Source organism: Pecten maximus, chromosome 5 (genome assembly GCF_902652985.1).
Source record: "Pecten maximus chromosome 5, xPecMax1.1, whole genome shotgun sequence".
Classification (NCBI taxonomy): Eukaryota; Metazoa; Mollusca; class Bivalvia; order Pectinida; family Pectinidae; genus Pecten; species Pecten maximus.
Window position 1 is genome coordinate 38966665 of NC_047019.1, and position 22365 is coordinate 38989029.

The following is a 22365-nucleotide window of genomic DNA, read 5'->3' on the forward strand; positions in this document are numbered from 1 at the left end:
GGGAAATAAGAGAAATGGCATATTGACATTTAAAAGACTGTGAATGCTATGGGGAATATGGATTTCATTGTTTGTATACTTCAGAATATCATTTCATGCAATAATCTTATTGAGAAAAAATGTTTTTATCATGTAATAATGCTGTAATAACAGTCATATCAGATTGGCATAGTATCAGTTACAGTTGTATTATTTATCACTGGATACACATGTAGTTGAGGGAAATCGGGTGTTAGACTGAAACACATACACGTACATGATATAGTCATGTAGACTGTAAACCAGTAACTTACTTAGTGTGGATTTTTCCTCTTAGAACAGTTTTTTATTCGTTGACTTTCTGAGGTGAAAAAAAAAGAAGAAAAAAACAGATCTATTATTAATTGGGTTTAAATTTCACAATAATGATTTGATATTGTTGTATTATGTGTAATTTTAAAAGTAGTAAAAAACCCTGGATCACATCCACACATTTCTGAAATTTTGTTAATCTTGAAGTTGTCAGCACCACCATATGAATCATTAGATGTATTGGATATTTTTATTTTACTTACAATTTATCAACAGTAGGTGATTTTCTGTCAACTGTATGTGTAATTCATGATTAGTTACTACTCAAGCTTTTGTCTTATTAAAAGTGGAAACCTTCCCACAGGAAACAGGTAATTCTCATAATGATTTTTGGAATTAAAATTGTAATTGATTACAATTAACTTAGAATGATTAGAAAGTCAGTTTCTCTTTCTGTTTTTGACAGAATACATTAAAATTCAATTTTAGAACTCATATGTACATCACCAACATTAATTTCAATTATAATGAATAAACTATAAATTTTGTTGTAACCTTATAACACTGTCTCAAGTTGATGGTTTGAATATTAATGATTTCAGTGTTGGCTTTTCCTATTGAAACTGAAAAGACACAAGGCTACCTTGATTGGCTCTATTATTATTATTCTCTTATTTTCTCCAAAATGAAGATTTTATAAACAGAATAAATACATAAGTGTATATACAAATACATTTGAATGACATGCATGTAGGAATGATTAAATGTGCATAATTTTTTACAAGTGGAATTAATAATAGACTTGTGCATTATAGTCGATTAGTGGTACTATGTACATAATCTACGATAATATGTCTATAAACAGACATTACATTTAAGGTGCATTCGAATATCACTTTCTAGACATATATATTTCACATACTCATATATTAAATTACTATAATTAATAGATTACACTTTAAATCATACGTGCAAACCGTAATTAATGATGTATATTCATTCAAACACAGAAAAAAAAAAAAAAAAAAAATTACTTTAAATGTATTGAAGTCAGTCACGCTACCGGTAATAAGTTTTTGACATTTTTTCAACAGCAACTACTGTTATTCTTCTGAATTCATCAATATCTACTTTACTCAATTCGAAATTAATTGGTCCACCAATTAGGATATGTACAAGTTCTTTATCCGAGAGGGAATGTAGATAGACACTCAACAATAAACCTGTGTCACTAATACATGCGATGGAACACCATAATTGATCTCTCAGATTATGATGTAACTACAGTCTAATATGATATGGGCTCTATATGATGGCCAGTCGGCTACCTTGATTGGCTCTATGGTGGCCAGTCAGCTATCTTGATTGGCTCTATGGTGGCCAGAGGGCTACCTTGATTGACTCTATGGTGGCCAGTTGGCTACCTTGATTGGCTCTATGGTGGCCAGTCGGCTATCTTGATTGGCTCTATGGTGGCCAGTCGGCTACCTTGATTGGCTCTATGGTGGCCAGTCGGCTACCTTGATTGGCTCTATGATGGCCAGTGATGAGACAATGTTATACTCCCTAGGACTGTGGCTAATTTCCCTGTTATACTGTTACACAGGTACAAAATCAAAGGGATTTAATTGTTGTTGATCAGGGAAGTAGTGGAGTGATGTTCATGGAGAGAAGTCAAGGAGATTCCCTAGAGATTAGTTACACTGGTGCTTTAGAGTTTAGACTTTGCAAGTAAATTCCGGATGGTGATTTGGAAGGGGATAGTTTTAAGTAGTTCTTATTAACTATTTTATGTTGGATAGGTATAAAGTACATCTATAGAGTAGCAATATTTGAAAAAAAAATCCCACCAAACTTCAAAATATAAGATATCGTACGTCCTAATGAACCATGGTGATTTTATTTACTACACACTTAAACCATGAATCCCTGATAAGTATCGCTTACGGATATAACTTTTTATATAACGTAACAAATTGTTACAAATGATGTCATGAGTATCATATGTCAATCTGATAGGTAGCTTGGTATACAAACAATAATACTGTACTGGTATGTAATAGCTGACAGCGGGTTTATCCAGCAATAAATCTCAAGTTTTCCTGATTACATTTTACATAAGATGCCCACTTCAGCATGAATATTATCTTATTAGATTGTGTAAGTGGTCTTCAATTTGTTAAGGATTCCCCACTTATACAATTTTTACACCTCCAGTATCCTGTTGAGGAGCTGGTTTTCTGTGACACTTACCGGTAACATACATATACCACCGGTAGTTGAAAATATTTGCATATTATGATGCGGAGAAAAAATATCATTTTGATGTGTCTTCATTAGTGCTGAAACATCTTGGTTTTCAGTCACTTATAAATGTTTTTTTTTTAGATTAAACCATGACAAAAGTCAATAAAATAGCTGATTTTCTCTTTAGAACAGAAAAAGTATTGACGTCGTTTTTAATCACTCTAACCCTGAAACATGTTGCTGATAAGATAAAGCTGATTACACAGGTATCATTTGATAATTCAGTACAACTGATATAATAGAGTAATATGATGCTGACATCATTACATTGTCCAACTCTAACCAGGAAACATGATATAACAGCATGTTATTGATAAATTACATGTCAACTAGTAGCTGTGGGAGTGATTGACCACCCTTATACTGAAACACACATGTTGTATGATATCTATCCTGATAAGTATACAGGTATATACATGGTGTACCGTATTTATCCTGATAAGTATACAGGTATATACATGGTGTACCGTATTTATCCTGATAAGTATACAGGTATATACATGGTGTACCGTATTTATCCTGATAAGTATACAGGTATATACATGGTGTACCGTATTTATCCTGATAAGTATACAGGTATATACATGGTGTACCGTATTTATCCTGATAAGTATACAGGTACTTCGTGTATTCATATAATATTTATCCTAATAAGTATACAGGTACATGGTGTATTCGTACCGTATCTATCCTTATAAGTACAGACATGTGTTTTTCTCACCTGACATTGGTTTTCTCACCTGACAGTGTTTTGGTTTTTAACTGATACAATAATACAGTCTAGGACTATTTTACAATAAACTAGAAACAGCCAACAACATTTTGTTTCTCAGATTAGAAGCAATCTGGTCTGACATAGTATTGACCTGTTTCACAATGATAATCAGCTCTGTCACTATCTATAGATCATATTTATAGACCTGTGATTTTGTAAATCTCTGTTGTTAGTTTCTGTTTGGCGATTCTTGTTATTTTACATACTTATTTTCAGTTTCATATCCAGGAAATGCACACTTTCACTTTCACAATTCATACACATTATTTTATATAAAAAGAGGCTTCTTGATTTACATATATATATGGAAGAACAACCAGAGTCCTCTCTGTGGGAAATTCCATATGGTGACAAACTATGTTCTAATTCCCATCCTGTAATAATAATTCTGAAAATATTTCCATTTTCTGTATTTCATAATTGTGTTTGTTTCTCTTAATTTCCAAATATTTATGATTTGAATATTGATAGTTCTAAAACATTCAACACAAAATATTTTACCTGGTAATGCAAAATTTGTAACTTTATGCAAAATATGATATAACATGTGTAGGTATTGTTTGATAGAGTAGTCATGTTTTTACCACATGTAAATCATAATGTTAGCTCTGTAGTTAAGTTCTAATGATTGACAAGTCACTGTCATATTTCATCGGCGATGTAAAGATGCTGTACAGATAGGAATTTATATTTTTTCCAACTAAAAATAGATACAAAAACTGGATAACAAATAAAGTATTGACATAGACCATAAGTCATTGGGTTTGATGTGGAGGCCGGGGGTTTAACTAGTTAAATTAGTATGGATACACTTTAGAGAATGGATTGTAGCTTGTTATATTTTGCCATCATACCATATCTTAAAAACTGCACTTTGATGCCATATCCTAATTGGGTAAGATAAAAATACCTCTTAATATTTCTGTTTATTTCTGAAATAAGTTTAAATGTAAGGAAATGATTCACTAGGCTGCTAGCAAACTGTAGGCAAAAGAGTAATTGTGTAGTTGTTATTGTTACTTTGTTGGCAAAAATGTAATTGTGTAGTTGTTATTGTTACTTTGTTGGCAAAAACGTAATTGTGTAGTTGTTATTGTTACTTTGTTGGCAAAAACGTAATTGTGTAGTTGTTATTGTTACTTTGTTGGCAAAAAAGTAATTGTGTAGTTGTTATTGTTACTTTGTTGGCAAAAACGTAATTGTGTAGTTGTTATTGTTACTTTGTTGGCATTACGTAATTGTGTAGTTGTAATTGTTACTTTGTTGGCAAAAACGTAATTGCGTTGTCAATCTTGCCTTGTTGGCAAAAAGTAATTGTGTAGTTGTAATAACCTTTAGATAAGAGCCAAGCTTGTTAAGTTAATAATCCACTGGTATTATCATAACTTCATTTGAATCATGCTGGATATATACATGTTTATACATGTATCAAAGCAGTGTTGATGTGTCATTGAATAATCATGTCATTTTTAACTGAATTTGTCAACTACATCACGGAAGGTAGTGAGTGTAATCCCTCAAACTGCTTAATATGCAATATCATTTGAACTTTTTACTCACTGTCCTGTATTGGTGAGCATCAGTAATATTTTATCCACAACCACAAATGTCTGTATAGAAAAGTTATAAGGGCAAGTTACTCTGGAAAATGAAATGTGAAATAAAATAAATGTGTTATGTCAGAAACCTGACCTGGATATGCAGGACTTCTGCACAGTATACTTGAATATATAGGAAGTGATGGCCTCTTGTTAACTTTTCATATTGAAGCTTGTCTAGATGATAGCTTCCTTGCTGTGTTATATACAGTTTGATCACTGTCAATATGTATTGGGAGTGTTACACATGGATGTCAAGTCTCATACCCTGCTATTTTTAAACCCCCTGGGAGGTTTTCAAACTATTTTCATAATATAACTAGTCTGACAGTTTTGGGGCAGGATCTCAAATTTGTTTAGATAAAGTGACCTTGAACAAATCACTGCTGCTCTAGCTTTCACTTGGCATATATTTTGATAAGGAAATTGCTTGCAGTGATTGTGTGTATATATCATTATCTTGTGCAAATCTCCACTGCTCCAGATTTGCTGTAGTAGTTATAGAAGTAGTTTTACCCCAGACAGATCTATGACTGTTAAGATAGCTACAATGTATTTATTTAAACACTTGCATGCCTTTAAGTTTGTTAAGTTTGTTAAAACTGGATGCACTCTTTAATTTCACACCTGTCACTTTTTATCAGTGTTTTACCTCAACCTGACCTTCTTACTAACCAGGTTGACACAGTTTGTGTAACTGTGTCGATCTAATCTGTGTCTTAAGGTGATGATATCAAAGTAACTTTACCAACTGAGCCAGTCAACAGAAATACAATCCTGTTTAGGAGAGTGTTCCGTACTCGCACGATTCACTACTAATACCTTCTACACGATTTTTGCTTTCTAGACGGTCTCTCTTTTCTTTAAAGGTATTTAACAGTTTATGAAAATATTAACTTATTTGGATTTGATGTATAGACTTTTTGAAGCGTGACTTTCTGAGGTCAATGTTAGTTGATTTAGACCTAAACAACTTAAAAGTATTTTTAGATCTCTGTTCCTTCTAAGATCATGGCCCAGGTAACAGTCTGGAGAGGTCAATTGGATAACTAGGAATGTTCAAGTTCAAAGATTACAGTTATAGGTCTTGTTCAGTGTGTGGTATAAGTTAGTGTAGGGCCAGGAGCGCTAGTTGACTTACACACAAAACAAGTCATGGCTATATGAATACTGTAGGCATGCACCGCAATCACAAGGGATCTAAAGGGGGATTTTATAGACAAACAGCAGAATATTCAATTAAGAAGTTTGATTCGTGGCTATCTGTCCATGTTCATGTTCATAATGCATTTAACATTTAAAGCAATATAAATATGTCCATTTAGGATCCAACTTAGTTAAATCTGGCATGGATGAGAGGCTCAGCCACCCTATAGAATAATATCAATTATCAATAGTCAATGTCAGTTTTAATCAATCTTTGGTGAAACTTTTGAAACAGGAAATATTAAGATAGGGACACCTAAGCCATATACAGGAGCACAAGGTCAGTCAGTGTAAAGTTGTTATAATATGTCAATAGACTGGTCCCTGTGTTAACCTTCCTCATTACCTGTCCACTTATTAGGTCGTCTGACCCAAAAGGTCAGGATGACCTATAGTCATCATGCTTTGTCCGTTGTTGTGCACCGCCCGCGGTCCGCCTTCCGCCTTGCATAAACTTTTCACATTTCGAACTTCTTCTCATGTTACACTGGTGGGATTTAGCTGAAACTTGCCTGGAATGTTCCTGACCAAGTGTTGTTATTTTTTCGGATTGGTCTGAAATCCAAGATGGCCGCCATCTTGAAAAACACAATTTAAAATTCTTCTCCAGTTCCACTGGTGCCATTGAGCTAGAAATCGATGAGGATGTTAAGGGAGGGGAGTCAACAAAGTGTTGTTATTCTTTAGCCTCGTAAAAACTTTGACATGGCAGCCACGGTGGCCATTTTGTGACATGATTAATTGATTACGCAATCATGGTTTTCCTGAACATCTATTTCAAACAACATCTCAAGTTCCACTGGAGGGATAATGAGCCCTAACTTATCCGAAATTATCCTGAGATGGTCTTGACCAAGTGTTGTTATTTTTTGGCTCAGTTTGAAATCCAAGATGGCTGCCGTGGCCACCAGTGCCACCATACTTGCTACTGAGTATATATACTACAGTAGTACAATGGTTTTTAGAGTCAGATGACCATGGCCTCTGTGTTAACCTTCCACATTACCCCTTCCACATTACCCCTCCACTTATCTGTGTTAACCTTCCACATTACCCCTCCACTTATCTGTGTTAACCTTCCACATTACCCCTCCACTTATCTGTGTTAACCTTCCACATTACCCCTCCACTTATCTGTGTTAACCTTCCACATTACCCGTCCACTTATCTGTGTTAATCTTCCACATTACCCGTCCACTTATCTGTGTTAACCTTCCACATTACCCGTCCACTTATCTGTGTTAACCTTCCACATTACCCGTCCACTTATCTATGTTAACCTTCCACATTACCCGTCCACTTATCTGTGTTAACCTTCCGCATTACCTGTCCACTTATCTGTGTTAACCTTCCACATTACCCCTCCACTTATCTGTGTTAACCTTCCACATTACCCCTCCACTTATCTGTGTTAACCTTCCACATTACCCCTCCACTTATCTGTGTTAACCTTCCACATTACCCGTCCACTTATCTGTGTTAACCTTCCACATTACCCGTCCACTTATCTGTGTTAATCTTCCACATTACCCGTCCACTTATCTGTGTTAACCTTCCACATTACCCGTCCACTTATCTGTGTTAACCTTCCACATTACCCGTCCACTTATCTATGTTAACCTTCCACATTACCCGTCCACTTATCTGTGTTAACCTTCCACATTACCCGTCCACTTATCTGTGTTAACCTTCCACATTACCCCTTCCACATTACCCCTCCACTTATCTGTGTTAACCTTCCACATTACCCCTCCACTTATCTGTGTTAACCTTCCACATTACCCGTCCACTTATCTGTGTTAACCTTCCACATTACCCGTCCACTTATCTGTGTTAACCTTCCACATTACCCGTCCACTTATCTGTGTTAACCTTCCACATTACCCGTCCACTTATCTGTGTTAACCTTCCACATTACCCGTCCACTTATCTGTGTTAACCTTCCACATTACCCGTCCACTTATCTGTGTTAATCTTCCACATTACCCGTCCACTTATCTGTGTTAACCTTCCACATTACCCGTCCACTTATCTGTGTTAACCTTCCACATTACCCGTCCACTTATCTGTGTTAACCTTCCACATTACCCGTCCACTTATCTGTGTTAACCTTCCACATTACCTGTCCACTTATCTGTGTTAACCTTCCACATTACCCCTCCACTTATCTGTGTTAACCTTCCACATTACCCGTCCACTTATCTGTGTTAACCTTCCACATTACCCCTCCACTTATCTGTGTTAACCTTCCACATTACCCGTCCACTTATCTGTGTTAACCTTCCACATTACCCCGTCCACTTATCTGTGTTAACCTTCCACATTACCCCGTCCACTTATCTGTGTTAACCTTCCACATTACCCGTCCACTTATCTGTGTTAACCTTCCACATTACCCCTCCACTTATCTGTGTTAACCTTCCACATTACCCGTCCACTTATCTGTGTTAACCTTCCACATTACCCGTCCACTTATCTGTGTTAACCTTCCACATTACCCTCCACTTATCTGTGTTAACCTTCCACATTACCCCTCCACTTATCTGTGTTAACCTTCCACATTACCCCTCCACTTATCTGTGTTAACCTTCCACATTACCCGTCCACTTATCTGTGTTAACCTTCCACATTACCCGTCCACTTATCTGTGTTAACCTTCCACATTACCCGTCCACTTATCTGTGTTAACCTTCCACATTACCCGTCCACTTATCTGTGTTAACCTTCCACATTACCCGTCCACTTATCTGTGTTAACCTTCCACATTACCCGTCCACTTATCTGTGTTAACCTTCCACATTACCTGTCCACTTATCTGTGTTAACCTTCCTCATTACCCGTCCACTTATCTGTGTTAACCTTCCACATTACCCGTCCACTTATCTGTGTTAACCTTCCACATTACCCCTCCACTTATCTGTGTTAACCTTCCACATTACCCGTCCACTTATCTGTGTTAACCTTCCACATTACCCCTCCACTTATCTGTGTTAACCTTCCACATTACCCCTCCACTTATCTGTGTTAACCTTCCACATTACCCCTCCACTTATCTGTGTTAACCTTCCACATTACCTGTCCACTTATCTGTGTTAACCTTCCACATTACCCCTCCACTTATCTGTGTTAACCTTCCACATTACCCCGTCCACTTATCTGTGTTAACCTTCCACATTACCCGTCCACTTATCTGTGTTAACCTTCCACATTACCCCTCCACTTATCTGTGTTAACCTTCCACATTACCCGTCCACTTATCTGTGTTAACCTTCCCACATTACCCCTCCACTTATCTGTGTTAACCTTCCACATTACCCGTCCACTTATCTGTGTTAACCTTCCACATTACCCCTCCACTTATCTGTGTTAACCTTCCACATTACCCTCCACTTATCTGTGTTAACCTTCCACATTACCCCTCCACTTATCTGTGTTAACCTTCCACATTACCCCTCCACTTATCTGTGTTAACCTTCCACATTACCCGTCCACTTATCTGTGTTAACCTTCCACATTACCCCTCCACTTATCTGTGTTAACCTTCCACATTACCCCTCCACTTATCTGTGTTAACCTTCCACATTACCCCTCCACTTATCTGTGTTAACCTTCCACATTACCCGTCCACTTATCTGTGTTAACCTTCCACATTACCCGTCCACTTATCTGTGTTAACCTTCCACATTACCCTGTCCACTTATCTGTGTTAACCTTCCACATTACCCGTCCACTTATCTGTGTTAACCTTCCACATTACCCGTCCACTTATCTGTGTTAACCTTCCACATTACCCGTCCACTTATCTGTGTTAACCTTCCACATTACCCGTCCACTTATCTGTGTTAACCTTCCACATTACCCGTCCACTTATCTGTGTTAACCTTCCACATTACCCCTCCACTTATCTGTGTTAACCTTCCACATTACCCGTCCACTTATCTGTGTTAACCTTCCACATTACCCGTCCACTTATCTGTGTTAACCTTCCACATTACCTGTCCACTTATCTGTGTTAACCTTCCACATTACCCATCCACTTATCTGTGTTAACCTTCCACATTACCCGTCCACTTATCTGTGTTAACCTTCCACATTACCCTGTCCACTTATCTCTGTTAACCTTCCACATTACCCGTCCACTTATCTGTATTAACCTTCCACATTACCCGTCCACTTATCTGTGTTAACCTTCCACATTTCCCGTCCACTTATCTGTGTTAACCTTCCACATTACCCGTCCACTTATCTGTGTTAACCTTCCACATTACCCCTCCACTTATCTGTATTAACCTTCCACATTACCCGTCCACTTATCTGTGTTAACCTTCCACATTACCCCTCCACTTATCTGTGTTAACCTTCCACATTACCCCTCCACTTATCTGTGTTAACCTTCCACATTACCCGTCCACTTATCTGTGTTAACCTTCCACATTACCCCTGCCATTAAAAAGGCTTATTGTTTTGGTTACTGTTGGTTGTGGTTTCCCTTGATGTACAAGTGAACAAGAAAACACTGGTCAGTCATTAGTCATGGCACATGACAGTGAACTTATGTTTGCTTAAGATCACCCATGCATTCCTGATACTAATTGAATCAAACAGTAAAAATAAATCTGAACACATGCAGGTAAACGTTTGTCCACACTTGATTACATTTTACACCCAGCTGCTAAGACAGTTTGGGAACTGGATACATCTTGAGTGTTCCGAATGCAACTGTATTGAGAATTCCGAACAGAATTTTCCAACTTTACCATTGGGAAAAAAGTTATTTCTTAACAACAATTTAGGACGAATTCAAAATAGGGCGAATATGTCTTGTGTTGGTCAAAGGCAAAAATAACCTGGGGCGAAAATTACCAGATTTACAGTATGTGAAAGAACAAGGAGAAACACATTCCTGCAATGTGTCCTAACAGGAATTGAACCACAGTGTCTGGTGTGACAAGCTATATTGAATTGGTTTTTCTTGAGATTTCTCAGCCAAGAAATCCTGATGAATACCTCTACCACAGGGAACAGGGTAGAACATATTTCTGCCAAGTGCCCTAAGAATCAAACCTGGCTCACTGGCATAATAACCCACAGTTCTACCTGAGCAGAGCCAAAGAAGCAATGCTGTGTCAGCTGAGCATTTAGCACCATCTATATCTTAGCCACACAGACCTGTTCCTTTTACATATGTTCGTTCACCAACTCATTATCCTGTTAAAATTTGCCCTAATGCACTAAAATTTTAATATGCTAATGTAAACGAACAGCCAGAGAGCTGAATAGAAGATAATTAAGTGTATATCACTTCCTGTTCCTTTCAATTTCTTCAGATTTTACATTCTTAAATTTCTTAATCCTCTGTTCTTTCATTTTCATTCGCATCATATCCATTATCCTTAATTTCTTACTTTCCATTTCCTTTTCCTCTTCCTTTAAGTCTAAGAGACTCAATGCTGTTCAAATTGAAGGTGACCATCACCTCAAGAGGGTATACCCCAATAGGAGGAAAGTTTACCTTTGGATAGGTATATTGTAACTAAAAGTTGGTCTTGGACATTCTCCTGTCTGTGGATTTCCAACATTCTATTAATAGGGATGGTTCCCAGGTGCAATTTCACCTTCATTGGGTCATTGTTGGCCCTTGTGAGGCATTAAGAGTGAGTCTCAATAGGGAAAAATAAAGGTAAATTTGGTTAAAAAACTCTCTGGATCAATTCTGGACTGCAAAAGTATTAATTACTGGCTGATCACCATCTACTACAAGGTGACCCTGCTATAATATGATGCTGGTTGTTCTCAAGGCATTAACAGCAAGAAACAAAAACAAAAATCATTGGTACTATTTTGATAAAAATCTTCCATATTTGACATACTTGTAATTCAAAACATTAACATATATGAGATATGACGCCCCCAGGCATCTTATTCAAGTATATATAAATTTGTTTATATATCTCATCTCGCTACTAAAATAGATTAAAGTCTCCTAATTATAACAGTATATGTCTTACTTAAGGGCTTCAAATGATAAATGATTGTCTTTTTCTGAAAAGAAGGTCACAGACATATCAGCTTACATAAGTTCTCAAACAAAGCTAAATGGTTTATAATCAATAATATCATGATGCATATATGTATATAAAGCATTAATGATATAAATATTTAACAAGTTGGTAATTTCTGATGTTTCGCTGTTAATAAAGCTCCTGTTGTGACTATGCTCAACATGTAATACTATTCCTGGAGAGTACTATAACTTCAACTGTCTGTACAGACTGTTAGATAGTATATCTATATATATAAGACATTGACAGATATCATCTTGGCACATGAAGGTGACAAACTCTAACTGTCTGTACAGACTGTTAGATAGTATCTATAAGACATTGACAGATATCATCTTGGCACATGAAGGTGACAAACTATTAGTGAGTTTCACTCATTTGATGTGATTGCAGTTTCCTTGCTGCATCATCATTATTTCCCCAGTGACACAAAATTCGCTCTTCTGAATGAAAGATTAAATTCAGCATTTGCTTTAATTTCTTCTGTAACCCTAATGTACTTGTGTTTATGCCATGGCTCAGTGTCCGTCATGGGTTCGTCTGTTCATCTGGTGTCCAGCGTCCGTCAATGTTTTCTTTAAATCCCTACTAGTCCTGAACAGGTTTTGATGAAATGTGGTCTGGAGCATTACTGGGCAAAGGAGATCTAATGTTGTATAAAGTGAGGGTGTGGCTCCTCTGAGACCGAAGGGGTGGAGCCAAATAGGGGAAATTGAGGTAAATCTTTTAAATCACTACTAGTCCTGAACGCCTGAATGGATTTAGATGAAATTTGGTATAGAGCATTATTGGGCAAAGAGGATCTAATGCTATATAAACCTATATAAAGGGTTTGGCTCCCAAGGGGCTGGAGGTAGGAAGCCAATAAAGGAAATTGAGATAAATCCTTTAAATCTCTACTAGTTGATCCTATTTACATGAATGGATTTTGATAAAATTTGGTCTGGAGCATTATTGGGCAAAAGAGATGTAATTTTCTATAATTGAATGATGGGTGGGACCTAATAGAGGAAATGTAGCAAAAAAACAACAACAAACAAACAAACTTTCATAAACCGTTTTCTTTTTTAAGAATAAAAGGATTTGGTCCACCTGAAGTTTGGACCATGGTTGGGAGAGGCAGTTCAAAAGTAGGAAAATATTTGAAATATAACTTATATTAGAGTATTTTGCCATAATTACTGAAATATCCAGGTCGAGTGATGCAGGCCCTCTGGGCCTCTTCTTTCAGAATTGTGCTGTTCACAGACGTATTAGTAAGTTATACGGGTACATGCCCACATGGTTTCAAGTGTTTTTAAACAAAGTGTGTATGTCTCTGTCTTAATTGAACTGATATACTATTTTTTGTTTTGGTGGCCTTGATGATATAAATGTAGGTTAACATATACATCATCATTTGTTATATTTAGATGTAATCAGTTTTTTTTGTTACCACTGGTTTGACATAATCCCTCATTTTAAACAAGACATACATCATTAATGTAAAAACCTACATCACTGTGATAATTAAGTTTTGTGACGATTAATTGCATTGAACTTGATATGAGGGGCATGAGCGGATGACATAAGAACATACTTCTATGAATATGGTATGTTAATGTAACAGCAAATCATGACAATTTATTTTAATTACAACACTATTATTTCTTATCTCGCGTCTGATTCACTCTTTACCTTGTTTATCATGGCTGGTAAATTTACCGTGACGAGTTATGGATAGGTAAATCTGTTTCACCTTGTTGACAGGTGAGTGAAGAGGCTGTATGGTACCCTTTCGTACATCAAGGTGAAATCTCTAATATTTAGTTATTTTGTTAAAATACAATTGAAGCTAATACAGCAATGTAATGCTCCTATTTACTGTAAAACTTCTATATAAAGCTTGGGTCGCACGTAAAATTATAGTAAATACAAGTTAAACTGTTAAAGTAAGTTAAAGAAGGTTTAATTAGTGCCAATATGTTCATGTTATGTACTTTTAAGTAAAGAACTGAGACTACATTAAGTAAATTTAGGGGTGTAAGTTTAACTCAGTTAAGTGGTGTTGTAGAAAGGAAGAATGTTGAAATATGTTAGTTTACCTTGGTTAAACTACAGTAGTCCCCTTAGTATACCGCCCCTGTTGTACGTATTACAAACCCCGCATACATTTTTTTGTACCACCATAATTTTGTTGGGCAAATTCTCTACTGTATATAAAACATTGTTAATACTGCTGAACCGTGCATTGCCATCCGCCAACCCTTTTCAAATACCAAAGTTTTGTGTTTAAAAAAACAAAACAAAACAAAAACTTATATATTAATCACGCTTATAAATGTTGGTCCGAATGGGCTTAGCATGCGAGGGGTCTTACTGTGGGACAAAGGGAAAACCCACATGGTCGGGCATGTGACCCCATACCTTTTCACGTCCGATCGGGGAATGGAACCCTGGCTGCCTAGGTCAAAAGCAAGTGTGTTTCCAAACTTTCCACTGTGCCACCTGACCACCCGTTTTGTGTTTAACCTGACCATATTGTCATATTGAGGCATCAGTCCTGTGCATATAGTATATATAAATCTGAGAATTATTTAAATCTTGTTCTAGAACTTGACACTGGGACAGTTCTAGAACTGTTCTAGAACAGTTTCAGACCTCTATAACTAAGTTTCGCAGGGAAGGCAGTCGACAATCCAAAATATTCCAAAAAGAGAGAACCATTTATTATAATTTTTTTATTCAAACACCTGCTGGAGTCTTCATGTAAAACTATAAACCGTACAAAGACAGAAAGTACCTTTTGAATTGCATGATCTGTCTAGCCCGCCATTTTTCGTCAATGCGAAACTTTCTAGTGTTCTATTTATAGACACAGCTGAATTTCTGTCTTCCATTTATAGTGTCGCCTGAAAAAGATGACATATAGGTATCACTATGACGGCGTCGGTGTCAGCGTCTGCGGCATCGGTGTCAGCGTGGGCGGCATCAGCGTGGGCGGCGTCAGCGTGGGCTGCACAATGGTTACCGTGCGACAACTTGAGTTCCCATGGGCCAATCAAACTCAAACTTCATATAGTGCTTCCTTACCAAAAGTGCTTGCTAAGGATTGCTTATCATGTTCAAAGGTCAAATGTCAAAGGTCAAGGTCACATACTATTAAGAAAATTGGTTTTCATGCAATAACTTGAGTTCCCTTGGGCCAATCAAACTCAAACTTTGTAAATGCTTCCTTATCAAAACTGTTTGCTTGGGATTGCTTTTCAGGTTTGAAGGTCAAAGGTCAAGGTCACTGTTACTATAAATAGAAAATTTGTTTTCATGTGATAACTCGAGTTTTCCTTTGCCAATCAGGCTCAAACTTCATATAGTGCTTCCTTACCAAAATTGTTTGCTTAGATTGCTTTTCAGGTTCAAAGGTCAAATGTTATTGTTACTATAAATAGAAAGTCTGCACAATGGTTTCCGTGCGATAACTTGAGTTCCCATGGGCCAATCAAACTCAAACTTCATACAGTGCTTACTTACCAAAAGTGCTTGCTAAGGATTGCTTATCTTGTTCAAAGGTCAAAGGTCAAAGGTCCAGGTCACTGTTACTTTTATAGAAAATTGGTTTCCATGCAATACATGTAACTTGAGTTACCTTGGGCCAATCAAACTCAAACTTTGTAAATGCTTCCTTATCAAAACTGTTTGCTTGGGATTGCTTTTCAGACTCGAAGGTCAAGGTCACTGTAAATAACTAGAAAATCTGTCCAGTTTCCTTTTGGTCAATCAACCTAAAACTTCATATAGTGCTTACTGGTTTCTGTATGAAAACCACTTAAATTTTGCATGAAACTTGTTTTGATTAGCGTAGCAGATCAGTTTGATTGCTGCGCAGGCGACACATCCACCTCCATGGAATTCTTGTGTTATACTTAATTGCCATACCCATGCTCTGCTCCCTTGCCACCTTTCAAAAAAAAAATTGAACAAATTTAATTTCTGATTGTAATTTATAATTCCTATGCCCATGAAAGATGCAAATAACATAAATTAACAGTATACGTGTGTATACTGCAATTGTTTCAGATAAACATAAGCTTATTGTAGGCCTTAGTTTACATGTGTATGATTGTTATACTGAATCCCTGTTATATTGCCACCCTCATTATAAAACTGACAAAATCGGCAAGAAACAAAAAAGGCGGCAGTATAAGGGGGACGACTGTGCGTTAAAGTACAACAGGAAGAATGTTGAACTATGTTGAAGAACACTTTTCTAGGATAAACAACATTTAAGTTTGATAAAAGTACATGTATATTCAGGTAGGTTACTGAAGTAAGTACGTTAAGCATTTTTTTCATGTTTTGTAGCCCAGTGTGTGTATTTGTATTGGTAATAACTGTTCGTGTACATGTGGTGTCCCTGTGTTGTGAACCATATGTGTACATGGGTTGTTACGTTCTGTTTAAATATTCCGACTGAGTTGTACTTATGACGTAGACTTCGGTAGACTTTTGACTTACCCCTTGCACGAATAAAGCACCCTATATTCCCGCCACTTTTCGGACTTCTGGGTAAATACTTACTGCCCAGGTCATTCTAGCAATCCGGCTCATGAGGGAAGGATCTGCCACAGCTGAATTATTACATAACCGTAATATAGAGATGTACAACCAGTACTCACTCACGGGAGTGGTATTACCGTATAGGTACATCATATATGTGCTTGTTATATAATGGATACGTGCAATAACAATTTATAATACAATTTCTACCACAATACCCTGTGTTATTCAACTCTCAGACCATCAGTTAATCATTACAGCTGTTGATTAACAATCTGTTTATACCACACGTGGTATAAACTCTGTACGCATTTCGATTGGCTAACACGGTGAACTTTGACCCAAGCTGCAATTGTTATTGACGTCATCAATAATCAAATGACGTCACATCACCGGGTCCCGGACGTCACCAGTACACTTTATTTGCATACGCGAAATTATACTTGGCCACGTTTCCCTTTGATTCAAGCCGATATTATTGTGGTAGAAACAGGTCACACGATTCGAAATTGTTGGATATGGAATTTATTTCACACGAGTAAGTTATTTTTTAAAAGTTGCAAAAAACACTCGCTAAAGCTTGTGTCTTTTGTAACTTTTAAAAAATAACTTACTCGTGTGAAATAAATTCCATATCCAACAACCACTTGTTGTGTAACCTCTATATACGTCGTATTTATAAGAGGTCCACGATACCTCGGTCATGGTGTTTTAGTTGTTACATGTGAATGCGAGGGTGAAAATGTATTGTATCGTATTTTTAGGTCTTTTTGTGGGTTCAATAAAGAGAAAAAGGAACACATCAGACTTGCCGGTGTTGTAAAACCAGTTATATTGTATAGTTATCTTTTGAGCATGTTCAAAAAACAAATCACCACTCACGGTTATTTGGAACTACAGCAAGCTACAGTAGTAAGACTGAGACTTGCCACTCCAGGATTGGTGGTTATATAATAGTTTCATTGTTACTACTGTATTGTACCTAGGTAAAATGTCACACTTCTGTGTCCAGTTTTGCTATTTCATTGTCTTGGCATTCATCACTCGGGCGCCATCATTTGTGAGCACTTTCCTTAAATTACTTGATTTTGTTTAAACTGCTCATCCGTCATGTTTTTTAGAATGTATATTTTCTTTGGTAAAATACTTACCAATTAGTGATTAGATCTATACTATTATTGGATACACACCATTACTTAATCAGATTGTCATTATGTAGTTTCCAATAAACTATCTGTATGCAGACAATATTACATATGATGAGTTAATTAAGTGTAGAAAACAATTCATTTATATTCATCTTTGTCATTCATCAGTGGAAAATGTTCTCATGAATAGTCGTTACTCTTTTTCACACCAAAAACATTCCCTTGTGTTTATCATATAAAATGCATTTAAAATATTCCTAAACATTAACATTGCTATCTTAAGTGCAGTTACTACTCCAGGTCATTCTACGTTTTAAGTATTGCCATCTGATATGCACATGCAAATACCCACTATATTTCAAAGTTTTGTAACCGATTTTATTCATGAAGATTTCACTGTCGGCCGCCACCTTTGAGGTGTCAATTTAATAATAGTTCTCCTTTCACTCAGGTAGGTGGTCTCACCTGCAGTCTTTAATACAAAAGATCTTTACTGTATAACAAGCCTTATCTTCTAATTTGTTGCATGTTTATGTATTAAAAAAATCAATCATTTGTCACCCCTTTACTATATAATTTGTCACCCCTCTGTATGACATAACTGTATAATTTGTTACCCACTGTATGACATAACTATATAATTTGTTACCCACTGTATGACATAACTATATAATTTGTTACCCCTCTTTATGACATAACTATATAATTTGTCACCCCTCTGTATGACATAACTATATAATTTGTTACCCCTCTTTGTGACATATAACTGTATAATTTGTTACCCCTCTGTATGACGTAACTATATAATTTGTTACCCTCTGTATGACATAACTATATAATTTGTTACCCTCTGTATGACATAACTATATAATTTGTTACCCTCTGTATGACATAACTATATAATTTGTTACCCTCTGTATGACATAACTATATAATTTGTCACCCCTCTGTATGACATAACTATATAATTTGTTACCCTCTGTATGACATAACTATATAATTTGTTACCCACTGTATGACATAACTATATAATTTGTTACCCACTGTATGACATAACTATATAATTTGTCACCCCTCTGTATGACATAACTGTATAATTTGTTTCCCCTCTGTATGACATAACTATATAATTTGTTACCCCTCTGTATGACATAACTATATAATTTGTTACCCCTCTTTATGACATTACTATATAATTTGTTACCCCTCTGTATGACATAACTATATAATTTGTCACCCCTCTGTATGACATAACTATATAATTTGTTTCCCCTCTGTATGACATAACTATATAATTTATTACCCCTCTTTATGACATAACTATATAATTTGTTACCCCTCTTTATGACATAACTATGTAATTTGTTACCCTCTGTATGACATAACTGTGTAATTTGTTACCCCTCTGTATGACATAACTATATAATTTGTTACCCCTCTGTATGACATAACTATATAATTTGTTACCCCTCTGTATGACATAACTATATAATTTGTTACCCCTCTGTATGACATAACTGTGTAATTTGTCACCCCTCTGTATGACATAACTATATAATTTGTTACCCCTCTGTATGACATAACTATATAATTTGTTACCCTCTGTATGACATAACTATATAATTTGTCACCCCTCTTTATGACATAACTATATAATTTGTCACCCCTCTGTATGACATAACTGTGTAATTTGTCACCCCTCTGTATGACATAACTATATAATTTGTTACCCCTCTGTATGACATAACTATATAATTTGTTACCCCTCTGTATGACATAACTATATAATTTGTCACCCCTCTGTATGACATAACTATATAATTTGTCACCCCTCTGTATGACATAACTGTGTAATTTGTCACCCCTCTGTATGACATAACTATATAATTTGTTACCCCTCTGTATGACATAACTGTATAATTTGTTACCCTCTGTATGACATAACTATATAATTTGTTACCCTCTGTATGACATAACTATATAATTTGTTACCCTCTGTATGACATAACTATATAATTTGTTACCCATCTGTATGACATAACTATATAATTTGTTACCCTCTGTATGACATAACTATATAATTTGTTACCCTCTGTATGACATAACTATATAATTTGTCACCCCTCTGTATGACATAACTATATAATTTGTCACCCCTCTGTATGACATAACTATATAATTTGTTTCCCCTCTTTATGACATAACTATATAATGTGTTACCCCTCTGTATGACATAACTATATAATGTGTCACCCCTCTGTATGACATAACTATATGTGTCACCCCTCTGTATGACATAACTATATAATTTGTTACCCTCTGTATGACATAACTGTATAATTGTTTAACCCCTCTGTATGACATAACTATATAATTTGTTACCCCTCTGTATGACATAACTATATAATTTGTTACCCACTGTATGACATAACTATATAATTTGTCAGACCTCTGTATGACATAACTATATAATTTGTTACCCCTCTGTATGACATAACTATATAATTTGTTACCCCTCTGTATGACATAACTATGTAATTTGTTACCCCTCTGTATGACATAACTGTGTAATTTGTCACCCCTCTGTATGACATAACTATATAATTTGTTACCCCTCTGTATGACATAACTATATAATTTGTTACCCTCTGTATGACATAACTATATAATTTGTTACCCTCTGTATGACATAACTATATAATTTGTCACCCCTCTGTATGACATAACTATATAATTTGTTACCCCTCTGTATGACATAACTATATATTATAATTTGTTACCCCTCTGTATGACATAACTATATAATTTGTTACCCTCTGTATGACATAACTGTATAATTTGTTATCCTCTGTATGACATAACTATATAATTTGTTACCCTCTGTATGACATAACTATATAATTTGTTACCCCTCTGTATGACATAACTGTATAATTTGTTACCCCTCTGTATGACATAACTATATAATGTGTCACCCCTCTGTATGACATAACTATATAATTTGTTACCCCTCTGTATGACATAACTATATAATTTGTCACCCCTCTGTATGACATAACTATAAATAATTTGTCAACCCTCTGTATGACATAACTATATAATTTGTTACCCTCTGTATGACATAACTATATAATTTGTTACACTCTGTATGACATAACTGTATAATTTGTTACCCTCTGTATGACATAACTATATAATTTGTTACCCTCTGTATGACATAACTATATAATTTGTTACCCCTCTGTATGACATAACTATATAATTTGTTACCCTCTGTATGACATAACTATATAATTTGTTACCCCTCTGTATGACATAACTATATAATCTCTTACCCCTCTGTATGACATAACTATATATAATTTGTTACCCCTCTGTATGACATAACTATGTAATTTGTTACCCTCTGTATGACATAACTGTGTAATTTGTTACCCCTCTGTATGATATAACTGTATAATTTGTTACCCACTGTATGACATAACTATATAATTTGTTACCCTCTGTATGACATAACTATATAATTTGTTACCCCTCTGTATGACATAACTGTATAATTTGTTACCCCTCTGTATGACATAACTATATAATTTGTTACCCCTCTGTATGACATAACTATATAATTTGTTACCCCTCTGTATGACATAACTGTGTAATTTGTCACCCCTCTGTATGACATAACTATATAATTTGTTACCCCTCTGTATGACATTACTATATAATTTGTTATCCTCTGTATGACATAACTATATAATTTGTTACCCCTCTGTATGACATAACTATATAATTTGTTACCCTCTGTATGACATAACTATAAAATTTGTTACCCCTCTTTATGACATAACTATATAATTTGTTACCCTTTGTATGACATAACTATATAATTTGTTACCCCTCTGTATGACATAACTATATAATTTGTCACCCCTCTGTATGACATAACTATATAATTTGTTACCCCTCTGTAAGACATAACTATATAATTTGTTACCCTCTGTATGACATAACTATATAATTTGTTGCCCTCTGTATGACATAACTATATAATTTGTCTCCCCTCTGTATGACATAACTGTATAATTTGTTACCCACTGTATGACATAACTATATAATTTGTTACCCTCTGTATGACATAACTATATAATTTGTTACCCACTGTATGACATAATTATATAATTTGTTACCCTCTGTATGACATAACAATATAATTTGTTACCCACTGTATGACATAACTGTATAATTTGTTACCCTCTGTATGACATAACTATATAATTTGTTACCCTCTGTATGACATAACTATATAATTTGTTACCCCTCTGTATGACATAACTATATAATTTGTTACCCCTCTGTATGACATAACTATATAATTTGTTACCCCTCTGTATGACATAACTATATGATATTTGTTACCCCTCTGTATGACATAACTATATAATGTG